At 41.1% G+C, this 12,426-nt stretch overlaps 1 long non-coding RNA gene across 1 annotated transcript; it reads right to left on the bottom strand.

Moving 5' to 3' along the window:
* On the bottom strand, positions 1–1,342 carry LOC147157189 (uncharacterized). The gene is made up of 3 exons (XR_015091806.1): positions 1,206–1,342; positions 1,012–1,125; positions 1–145 (listed from the first exon to the last, which is right to left on the bottom strand). It is a non-coding gene; the product is annotated as an uncharacterized LOC147157189 (long non-coding RNA).
* Between the last annotated feature and the right edge of the window lie 11,084 nt (positions 1,343–12,426).

Raw genomic sequence — 12,426 nt, forward strand, 5'->3', positions numbered from 1 at the left:
TTGACAGTTGAACCATGTTTTTATTATTTATTCATCATGTAGGGGTATCTGTTGCACATGTTGGTTCTGCAGCATTCACCTGTGGAGCTGTAGGGCCATTTCTGCAGGATGCAGTCAATATTCGAACTGCAGCCTTTAAAGGTGTCTGCGGGCAAAAAATAACCACACATATTATATATATATTTCCTCGCACACATTCTCACACGAACACAAAAAAGTATATTTCACTAATAAAGCATAATTTTTTCCAAGAAGAATTGGCCTTGTATTTTTAGAGATAAAATCAGACTATAACAAAAAAATGTCTTATTCTTTTCTGCAAAATGTCAAGTCTTAACATAACATAACTTTGAAAAAAAAATCTAGAAAAAAAGAAAGAATTCTGACACAAAGCGTTTTCTTTTTTCTTTCTTTTTTTTTTAGAAAAAAACGAATTGAAATATGAAAATAAATGTACATTTAAAATAAGTTTAATATTACCAGAATAAAGTAAGAACCGTTTGGAGGGAAAACTAAGATGGTAATCTTCCGAAGATAACATTGTATTGCTTGAAGAAAAATGCAAATGTTTTGTTTTCTTTAGAGAATAAAGTTATGATCTTCTAATAACCAAATTGTGTTTTATAAAGAGGGAGAGAGAGAAAAAAAAATCACATTTTGGACAGAAAACACTGGTGTAATCTTACCAGAAAGAAGTCATAATTAAGGGTTAAGTTCAAGAATTCGGAGAATAAAGTTTGACTTTTCAAATAGTTATATATTTGATTACCGGTAAGTGTATTTTATTTTAGAGAGGGAAAATGCATAACATTTCATTCATTTTTTTCTCAAGAAAAAAGTGAAATATAAATATATATATTTTTTAAACATGACCATAATTTTTTTCCCCTAAGAAAGAGTCCTAATCTTCTGAAGATAAAAGAATAAAAAATGTCACTTCCCCCGGTGCTGCCTGAATATGAATACGACATATGTGACGTGAATATGACAACACTTGTACAAAATACTCACAGGAGCCAGTTGCATCGGAGATGCTGACACACCTATCTTGGAAAGATCTGCAGGTCTCCACTGAAAATGGACATAACCTATCCTCTCCTCCGCAGTGACAGACCAGGGCCTCGCCTAGGCAAAGACATATGTTTTTCAGAAACACACCTAAACGCGCTTGAGTGTGAACGAAGCACGAAGCACGATACACTCACCCTGGCTGACGAGCACAATGACGAGAAGAGCGACAAGGACGGTCTTCATGTTGCTCAAATGAGGATCCGACTGGATTGTCCTCGACGTGGCCTCCTTTTAAGCAACTTTCCTACCCAAAACTTCCCCAACAGGCGTAAAAGCTAGTTTAATATTAATCCTTTATTTATTTATTTATATATATATATTTTTTTTTAAAGTAAATTACCTTCTTACACAATAGTACACAAACATGCGCTCCAGGTGAAAAAGCAATCAAACATACTTTATTGCAACACATTATTGACCATAACCCAAAAAAATACAGCATGAAGCAATGTGGGGATGATTCCCAGCTTTTTAAAGGTTACCTGTTACTTTTCTTCTCAAGTAACTATTTTACATTGACTACTTTGACTTTTTAAGAGAAATTAGACAAAATCTCTACTCTGGAAATGGCCAAATCGACTATAAACACAACGGTAGACTTACTTTTCATTTTCTGACTTTTTTGCAGGTCCGTCCACTCACAATAGACATGCACACCAAATTTGATTTGGTTAGGAGACACTGGGTTCAGGGACTGTCTTTAAAGACCGTCTAAGCATCCAAAATCCTCCTAACATTTACGCTTCACACCATAAAGGCATACTTCCAGTGTCTTCTTTTCAGGCATGGATTGCTGAGAGTTTTTTATTTATTTTATTTTTTACATCTACTCATGACAGACATTCCTATCAAATTTAACGTTGCAAACCAAACCCAGGGTCCAGTAGCTAATTTTTCTTTTAAAGCCTCCCTGAAACATTTCTGCTTCAAACCAAAATGGAAGACTTCCTGTGTTTTTCCAGACATGGCTTCTTGGGACTTTTTGGTGGGTTTACTCATGATAGACGTGCCTACCAAATGTCATGTTGATAAGAGAAACTGGCTTCGGGGGCTCCATTTTCTTTGAAAGACCCAAACAAAGATTCAAGAATTTAGAGGAAAAACTGACTGAACGTCAGTGAGAACATTCGGAATCCTTGAAGGACAATACTAAATTGGAAAGTATAAACCGAAAGAAGGAACTAGATTAATTAAACACACAAGAAATAAAGAACTAAACAAATACTATTAGAAAAACAATATTAAATGATGAGGAAACTCACTTAAACTTGTATCATATCAACTAAGAAAACAACAAGCAGAAAGAACCATACATAAGAAAACCCTGAAACAAATGCAATAGAAATCAGCCTGGAGAAGAAAAAAAAGCTTCCAAAAATACAATAGAATAACATTTTCTTAACCACAGATAAATAACGATACTCAGATTAAAATGTTATTAACCCAGATACCTCTACCAAGGGTTACATGTGACCAAAAAAATTACGTAGGCAATTATTTTAAGAGGGTGGCGACATGGTTTTCTCTGCTTATATGTCGTTATAGTGTTCAGTATGACTAACAAACTCTTCTTTAGGCCAAATCACTTGCAGTGTTATGCGTATTGAATTGTTGGACCTAATCAAAAGATTGCATCCAACTATGCAGCTCCCCTTGGCACTGTAGAGCCTTTAGCAGAATTCAGCTGATTGTTTTGGGCCATAACTTGGCAGGGTTTGTTTTGCTCAGTCACATTGCTCTCATTTATTTTTCCAGGAGTAGACCGTGATTTTCTCTGGAAAATGCTTGGAGGAAAAACAGTAACAGCAACAACAAAAACAAAAACAAACCGGATGCTTGCTGTCAGCTTAGCCAAATGGCATACTCATAATTTTACAACCAGCCAGTAAAGATTGACTGAGTGACTGACTTGAGAGTATGGTATATGATTCAGTCTAATGTGCAAATATCATCAATTATCCTAACACAAAAATTAAACATTATAATTATTACCCAGTAAACAAATAAAACCATTTTGCGTCATGTACCTGCATCGATTTATTGGGCCATAAAGGAAGAATGAATGTCTTCAATAGATAATACAGAGAGCAACAAAAAAAAAAACAGTAATCACCTAAACTTAAATAACTTTAGAAATAATTAATCAATTCTTTTTATTTATCACATTTACCAAGAAGAATTATTGTTCTAAAAGTCTACCAAATTTGATCTTCAAGATGCCATGGACTACTAAGGAAAATACATTTATAGTTGAGGCATATTTTCAGCTCTCCCATAGAGATAGGATGAGAAGTTTGGCCATCTGGGAGGGACTCAGTGTCCAGCCGTTACTCCTCCGCATTGAGAGGAACCACTTGAGGTGGCTCGGGCATCTGGTTCGGATACCTCCTGGACGCCTCCCTGGAGAGGTGTCCGCTGGCGGGAGGCCCCGGGGACGACCCAGGACACACTGGAGAGACTATGTCTCTCGGCTGGCCTGGGAACGCCTTGGGATCCCGCTGGAGGAGCTGGTTGAAGTGGCTGGAGAAAGGGAAGTCTGGGCTTCCCTGCTAAAGCTGCTGCCCGTGACCCGACCCCGGATAAACAGACAGATCTGCGATCAAAATTCTCCGCACAGACTCCCGGTTGATTCCAAGCACCTGACTTCGCCGACGCACAGACTTGCTTGGGCTGCGGACAACAGAGTTTCTGACTGCAAACCAAACCTTTAAAGCAACACTAAGGAACTTTCAGTTTATGTTATCTGTACAAAAGCAATAATATTATGTCTGAAGAAAGACCACATTTCCCATGAGGACAAGCGCGTTGCCTCGTTTTTTTTAAGCTCACGCCAGCAGTGAAAGCCGGGCCAATGTTGATCCTTGACTGTCCTTTTACCCGGGTAGCTTACATTTTTCTTTTTTGTCTCTTACACATATTGAGGAAATTTATTCTGGTAAGATATGCACCAGTATTGTTTGTCCAAAATGTGATCCCCGCTCCTCGCTTTAAATTATAATTTGGTCCTTAAAAGACCATGACTATTCTCTGAAACAAAAACAAAGCAAAAATAGCACTCTCTTGTCATAATATTACACATTACAACTTTTTAAAACTATAATATCTCTTTTGTTCTTTCACAAAATAACATTTTGGTAGTTTTGGCATTCCATTTTTTGTAAAACAAAAAAAATGTGCATATTTCTTCAAATACAATGTTATCCTTGGAAGATTACATATTTTCCCCCCCAGTGATTGTGACTTTATTCTCTTTGAAATGCGTTTCTCTCTCAATCTCTTTCTTAACTGTTTTTTTCGTAAACTACACTTGTTTTGTTTAAAAAATACATTTATTTTCAGATTAAAATTATTTTTTCTTATTGTTTTGTGTCAGAATTGCATCTTTTTTCTTGAAAAAAAAAACTAAAGATTTTGTGCAGATTTGACCTTTTGCACAAAATAATAAGACTGAAGACCATTTTATTTGTAAAAACACAAGATTGATTATTTTTCATGACAAAATAATGCTTTATTTTTGTGATGCACTTTTTCCGTCTCCCTGAATAAAAATATGTTGTTTTTTTGTCCACAGTCACCTTTAAAAGCTGCAGTTCGAACCTTGACTGTCTCCTGGAGAAATGGCCCTACAATTTTACAGGTGAATGCTGCAGAACCAACAAGTGCAACGGATTCCCTTATGTGATGGATAAATAAGAAAAACATGGTTTGACTGTCTATGGGCTTGTCTTTTGTGCTTTTTTTAAAATTAGAAGTGTTCACCAACTTTTATTGAACCATTATCCGATTAATAGAAAAGTCAATTAATTAGCCAGTTACTCATTGATCATGTTAACCATGTTGGAATTTCCAACACATTTCTTTTAGAATCAATTTACCGTAACATCTTATTTTCAACTGTCACATCACACATTCAAACTACGATGGTAGAGAAGAATCCTAAAATCAACATTGACGCCATTTAGCCTGTTTTCTCACTGGCTCTGCTTTTTCTGCATCTTGACGTAATATCAATGTCTCTAGTTGTCAGGGTTTGGGAGTTGTGGACCCAAGTGCAGAGAAGCAACACAAGACAGGGATGAAGTTCAAAAAAAAGGCAAAACGATGTCGAGAAACAAAATCAAAAATGTCCAAAAACATAGGTCAATGCTACAACTAAATCAGGAACACAACGAGACAACTAACAATAGGACATGGCACTGGCGTGAAAACAACAATGCACCCACACTGACCAAACCAAAACAGCAGACTAAGGCCCCATCCACACAAAAGCCAGTTTCAATGTATCTTCACAGGTTTCTTACCGCTTAGGCCGTTCGTCCACACGATGGCGTGGTTTGGGAGCTTGAAACCGATCACTTTTGAAACCGGGCTCCAGAGTGGAAAGATTTCATAACGCGCCTCGTACGCATGCGGTGTTGTACTTGAATCACCCGCCATTGTCACTTCTCCTGTGTTCGTCTTTACCATGTTGTTTCGATACATGCAAAGCCATGTTTGTTCTGTAGATTGCAATAAAGTTAGAAAAAAAGTGTTAATCTCCTTCGTTGATTCTTCTTCTAGGCTTTGTGTTAACTCCCCGTGGCTGCGCTACAGCGCCACTCTAGACTTGGCACATACATTACAGCATTAAACATCCTCAGCGTCTCTTTTTTTGGACACACGCAAGTCTTGAATGCTTCTGTGTGTACGAGATTTGTTTGAGGAAGTGAGGAAGGAAGCTTTGCTTTCGACTGGACAGGTGCTAAATCCACTCACACTGATTGACACAATAAGACACACCTGGGTGAGACACAAGTGGCCAAGGGCACTGATTGGTCAACACGCGGGAAAGGGAAGACAACATATACAGGTGGACGAAGACAACAAGAACTCCCAAAAAACAAACAAAAACCCAACCCAAAACCGAATCATGACATTAATGATTGTTCTGTGATCTTGGTTAATCACATGTAATGTTTTCATAATGCTGTCTTTAGTTTTGTCTTGAAAACCAGTCTGTTCCATGTGTAAAACTGAAAGTCTGATATCAGTTCCATTGTTTTCAACATTATTGAGGTAAACAGTTGGTAATCAATTATTAGAATGCTAGCCGGACACGAGTACTTCTCGCACCCCAATCTACATCACCTACTACTCGAAATATTTGGAATTTTTGCATGAATTTTTTGGGATAAATACAAAAGAAGGGCTGGATGGATCATATGTTGTCTCTACATACAATATCGACGGAATGCCCACCTCTGGATATTAGACTGCTGCTGTTAAATGCAGCCTGGCACGCTCATTAAAAAAAAAATAATAATAAATTCAGGCTAATGAAAACACTGCAGAAAAAACAAATCATGACAGTTAAAAGCAGCCAGTACAGAATCTTGACACCATTATTTCCTGTATAAAAGCTTCAGAAGATCTCGCTCACAGTTATTATTCCATTAAAGGACATTTTCATTTATTTACCTTTGGTGAATTGCTGCCTCTCTTTCTGCTTCAACAAGCTATAATCAGTGTAAGAAAAACTAAATGAAACGGTTGTCATGGCTACAAGGTTTGCCTGAAATGTATTTGTGCAAACATCTTTGTATCACCCTGCTTTGTCTCTGTCAGTTTCTGTCTGAGCACACGCCTGCTTTTCAAGCTTCTCTTCATGCCTTTGCCTTGAGGTTGCAGCGCCTGGCCTGTGTTTGTACCTCGTCACGTGTTACGTCAGCAGGTGTGTGAGGGAAAAATTGTTCCCTCTGCTACTCTGCTGTATTTGCATATCCCTCGCTGGCAGGTGGGCGGGTCGGTTGGGGGGGGGGGGGGGGGTTATGTTCCTGCAGTGAGGCAAGGATTCTCCTAGAATGACGCAGACACACTGCAAGGTCTATTTTTAAACCTATTGAAGTGTGTGCTACACCCTCTCTGTACTCTAACCTTCAAATGTGCCTGCAAACCAAAACAAACAGACACTCAGTGAGAGAGAGCGTAGAGAAAGTAAGTAATGGCGACAAAGCTTTCTTTTTAGCCGTGTGAGAGCAATGAAATATGGATTATGACTCCACGGTGGATTGATGCGGTGCTTTTAGCCTGAACGATTGTCAGCCACGGAATAAGAATAGGGCAGAATGGATGATCCCCACTAAAATGACTTGGCAGCACTTGAAAGCTGCAAATGACTAAAGTTCTATCCTGGCCAAACACAGAGCAGCCTGTATTCATTTAAATCTCCCAGAATTGGGGTTTATCAGTGGATAACACAGGCTAGTCGGGCCTTTTAGATCCTCTTTATCTTTGCTCATGGTCATGTATTTTCAATCAAGTGTGCAGCTCACAGATTTGCAGTCATGCTTCCCACTCACGTGGCGATATCTTTGGCTCACACACGTGCCAAAATCCAAAATCACATACAGGTTAACCTCTTTTTCTTTAATTAATTCATGATGGCAAATATTCCTTTCTCGCCTAATCTACTCCAGAAAATTGTACATTTTAAAAGGGATATGTTGTGAAAAATTGTGACACTGGTTTATTTGTATTTATTTATTTAAAAAAAAAACATCTAAACTCCAAAATGTGATGTCCTGTCCAAAACATGCTAGTTTCCCTGTTCCCGGGGATTCTTGGAACACTTGGGCCAAGCAAGATTTAAATATAGCCTCATGCTACCTAGCATGCACTGGTAGTGTACATGCTGATGCCTTTCACACTAATGCCGTAGGTCTGTTTCCTAGTCAGTGCCTCGAAACTGTCAAACCTAGATGGAAGTTAGGGTGGGTTGTGTTAGGAAAAATGGTGCCAAAACAAATCTGGTTGATTTAAGTGACTTGGAATAGCTGAAAGTCACAACAACTTGTAATAATAACTTCATCTGAACAGGATCTTGTGCACTTTAAGCATCAGTACTAAGTAGAATCATTATAATAATCATTAGACCACAACTTCAACTTTGAGTCAATGATGTAAGAAACACCAAAATAAAAATAAAAAGTGGAATCTTGATTTAATGTGTCCTGAACCAACACTCCCAATTCAATGGGCAGCAAATTATGTCTATTTCACTAAAAATGCCTCTTCTAAAATAGCTGTTTAAGTCAGCTAGCTCCAGATTGGCTGCAAATCTCATTTGTAGCTAGTCACATATTTCCAGGTTGCGCTGCTTTCTTTTCACAGGGCGAGTTCAGAAATATGCTTTGAAGTTTGTGCACTACACTTCCCATTAATTTCCAAAAGAACAACCAGTGTAGCAAGATTACTGTTTGTATTTTTGTTTACAGCTCAGTAGTAATCAACTCGCTAGCTGTTACAGCTAGCTAACGTCAACGTCAACAACCACCAACTTATAGTCAGGAACCCAGCTGCTGCCAACAGGATCGAGCAGATTTGCCTCCAATGGGCACTAAGGGTTAATATTCGGATTCACTGCATGCCAGGGGTTTAATTCTATAGGTGCTGCCCCCCCCCTGGCTGGGCGTGGGTGGGTCTGCCCCTCTGTTGGCTGCTGGGTGGCGGCTGCGTCTTGGCCATTCCCTGGGACTCTTGGGGGGTGCTGCGTTGCGGGGCTCTCCCTGGTGTCCGGGGCGGCGCCGCTCCGGCGCGGTCCGTCGCTCTGGGCCCGGCGACGCGGTTCGGGGCCTGTGGGCCGCCGGGGTGCCCCGTGGTTCCCTCTCCCCTCCCCCTTCCTCCCCCTTGCTGCCTCTCCCTCCTCGCCTCTCCCCGCCCGTCCTCCGCCTCCCTGTCCCTTCTCCCTCGTCACCCTTCCTCCTCCTCTCCCCCTCTCTCTGCGGCCCTGCCACTGCCCCTTGCCCTTCTTGTTGTCTCCTTCCCCCTTCCCTTCCCCCTCCCCTGTCCGCCTTCCTTCCCCTGGGCCGGGGGCTCCATCCGTGGCCCGGGTCTCGGTGCTCCGGGGGCCGGGAGGGTGGGTGTTTTGCCCGCCCCGCTCGGGTGGACCTTCTGGCACCTCGGGCGGGCCCCAGTATCCGGGGGGCGAGCCCTATCGCCCCGCCGTGCTGGTCCCATATGCCCGCCGGTTGAGGGGGGGGGGGGGGGGCCGCTGGTCGCTCCTCTTAACTCACTGCACTAGTTTTGCACAATACACTTTTATAGACATATAAGGCACATAACACACTTTGGGGGGGGGTGGGGTAGGGTGGAAACACCGTCTTCGCCCTACAACTCCCCTCCAATTTTAATGCACCACACAACTTAGCGTGTGTGTGTGGGGGGGGGGGGGGGGTGCCATCGGTTGGGGCAGACCGCAGTATAGAGCAGTTCTGCGGTCCCCTGTCCGTGTCCCCGCAGCGCCGCCCCCCCCCCCTATTTATTTTTTTAATGCACCACATACACTCACTGACATGCCTGGGAGGATCGGAGCGTGGGGGTCGTGGGAGGAGCGGGGGCTGTGGACCGGTGGGGTGCCTGGCGAACCGGCAGTGCCCCGTCCTGCTGCGTTGGGTTGAGGGCGTGGGCCGTGTTGGGGTGGGGGGCGCTCCTGCTCCTGGGTTTGCTCTCCGGCCGGTGGCGCTGCCGCGGCCCGGGGGGCCCTGAGGTGTTGCGCTTGCTCTGTCCTGGCAGGGGTCAACGGCTCCCCTCTTTGGTGGAGATTTTCATGCATGCCAGATCCACCACACCAGCATCTATCGAAACTCAGACACAATCTGCGTCTTCCTCAGGTCATTGAATCGGTGGAGGCTGGTGTCTGTGGATCTCACTCTGCTTCGTTTGTCCTTCCTTCCTTTCCTCAGTCTCTCCTTTGGTCTCTTGAGGTCTCCCTGATTTGTTGGAATTTTGATGTTTCTGGGGTTGGTGAAGAACTCTGGTTGGTGGCCCGGTGGGTGGTGTCTGGTCGGTGCTGGATTTCACTTACCTTTCTTTTCTTTGGTCCTTCCTTGGGTCTCCTGACGGCGGTGTTCGGTTTAGGTGAATGGTATGGGATTTTTCTATAGGTTTTTGGTGAACTAACGAATACACACACACTCACACACGCATTCATATTCACATACTCACCCACATACCAAATTTAAAAAAGAAGAAAAAAAAAGAGAGCAATGATGATGACATTACCGAATGAACAATATTGAGCTCTTCAAAAAAAATAAAAAAAGTTTATTTATTCAAACAGACTACTCAGAAAACACGATCTAACTCGCATCATTGACGAGGGTAACATGGACATGATTTGATACATACAAGGAATTGCATTCCCATCCCAAACAGTATTAGGTCATAGAAATTTGCATATGTGGGTACACAATAGTGGCAATGATCCCGACTGAATACCAAAAGTGACTGTCTGACATTTGAAATGTGCTTATTTACTATCTTGCTGATAGTAAAGCGACAACAGATGCCGCTCATACTTTGGAATGGTGAAGTGACAGCCACTTGGCTAAAAGCATTTATAAGACTGAAAAAATATGACAGCCTTTGTCTAATTCATTAGCCAAGATATATTCCCATTGGAATTTAAGATGTTACAGTGGTGTTGATCTGAGGGGACATACTGTATTCCACTACATGGAAGCAATCACATCAAAGTTAGCTGTCATTAGCAATCCCTTCTGATAACCGATTGCTTGGCTGATCTTAATCGATGGGATTTGGGTTTGCCCTTATATCCACCGTATGCATCACATGTATGGATTGGTGCCACTAATTGACAAGTCACTTTTTGGGGAAATAATTTGCTAGAGGGTTCGCAAAAAAGTCACTGAAAAAATTAGCGCGGAAGTCAGTGCTGCTGAGTGTTATGGATGTATCTAGAATGGCCAACTTTGTGAATGATCCTTATAGTTCGTTTGTTTGCAGCTTTGTTCGCAAACTGACTGAACTTAAGTAGTTATGACCCAACTATTGCCACAGTTATTAAAATATGGCAAAATGAGCCTACCAAATGTGGAGTGAATTATGATCGAGTACATGTTTAGTTTTTTTCTAGTTAGGTTTCTGCTTGATGTATGACTTTCACTGCAGTAACTAAATATAAGATACCTTTTTCTGAAACGCCTGGGATCTGTTTTGAATTGTGAAAATGTGCATGTCTCCTTTAAATATTTAATGTACAAAAATGTAAATTCCATCTTGCATCTCTCTTGATCTATGCTGTGGTGAAACAGGTGAGTGTGCACTAGAGAAAGACAATATGGAGTCACAGCAAGGCAATAACCTAACCCTGGGAGTCTCCCAGCTGGTGTGTCAGCACACCATCTGTGGGTCTGTTTGTCCCAGAGATGTTCATGCTCGTATGAAACTATGCACATTGTACTGCAAGTCTGCTTTGCATATAGCTTTTTCATTAGGACCGCAAGGCCTTGAAAAAAGGATCCTATTGAAAAAGCAACAATGTTAGCTGGGAACAGAAATTGTTTGCCCATGTGTTAGCCGACTCAATTGATTACAGAAGTGAACACAAATCAAAATGGAGCAATAGGCAGCTTGGAACATGAACTATCCACATTCATACAACAAAAACGTGCCACATTATTTTTATTTTCTGCAATCCAGTTTATACTGTTACAAAGCAAAGGAGGTGCCAGGCTGCATTTACATATAATAGGGATGAACGAGGACCAATAGGTATACCAGGTATCGGGCCAATAACTGACCTTTTCTATCAGTAACTACAAATTAGAAATTTGCTGTTAATTTCATGCAATTTTAAGAAAATTGCTATATTGTGATGTATGTCTGTCATTGTATTTTCGGGGGGAAATGTTATATATCAAATGACAAGTATTGCTGTAATAATGTGATTGCTTTTTAATTTGACTTTTATTACTCAAGTGAAGCCATTAAATTGCCTTGTGTATTAACTGGATTACATAATCTACTATACCTTTGTGATGCTTTGAAATAAAAATACTTCTTTCATTTGAATTTCTACATACAGTATATATATGTGTAAAGGACTAACAGCAAAAGTCTTAACACAATATAGTAATAACATTCTTGCTCGTAAAAAGGCACTTTTTAAATAAATATCTGATTATGTGTACCATGCTGTGTGCTATGAAGCCATGACACAAAGTGAACAAGTGAGAAGGCAGCGGAACTTTAAGCAGTGTGATTATCTCTTTAACGGCTGAAGAAGTTATAAATGTCTAAACCTCATAGCATGCCAATTTCCTTCCAACAGCCTTCCATTTTGTTCAAAGTTGGACAAGCAGCCTTCCCTCTGATAGTTATGTGACAATAACCTTGGCCTGCATATGCCATGTTTACAGGACATGAGCGTTGCAGTATTAAGTTCGAGGTGACCCTATGACACAAGCACGTGACTACACATCTCGCTATTATTAAGTGTGCTAATGGCTAAATAACCATAACAGATTGTTATGTGGAGGCAGATGAAGAGAGAATGAGTTCATTTTCAACAAGATC

Source organism: Leptonotus elevatus, chromosome 20 (genome assembly GCF_054856555.1).
Source record: "Leptonotus elevatus isolate MCC_2025b chromosome 20, RoL_Lele_1.0, whole genome shotgun sequence".
Classification (NCBI taxonomy): Eukaryota; Metazoa; Chordata; class Actinopteri; order Syngnathiformes; family Syngnathidae; genus Leptonotus; species Leptonotus elevatus.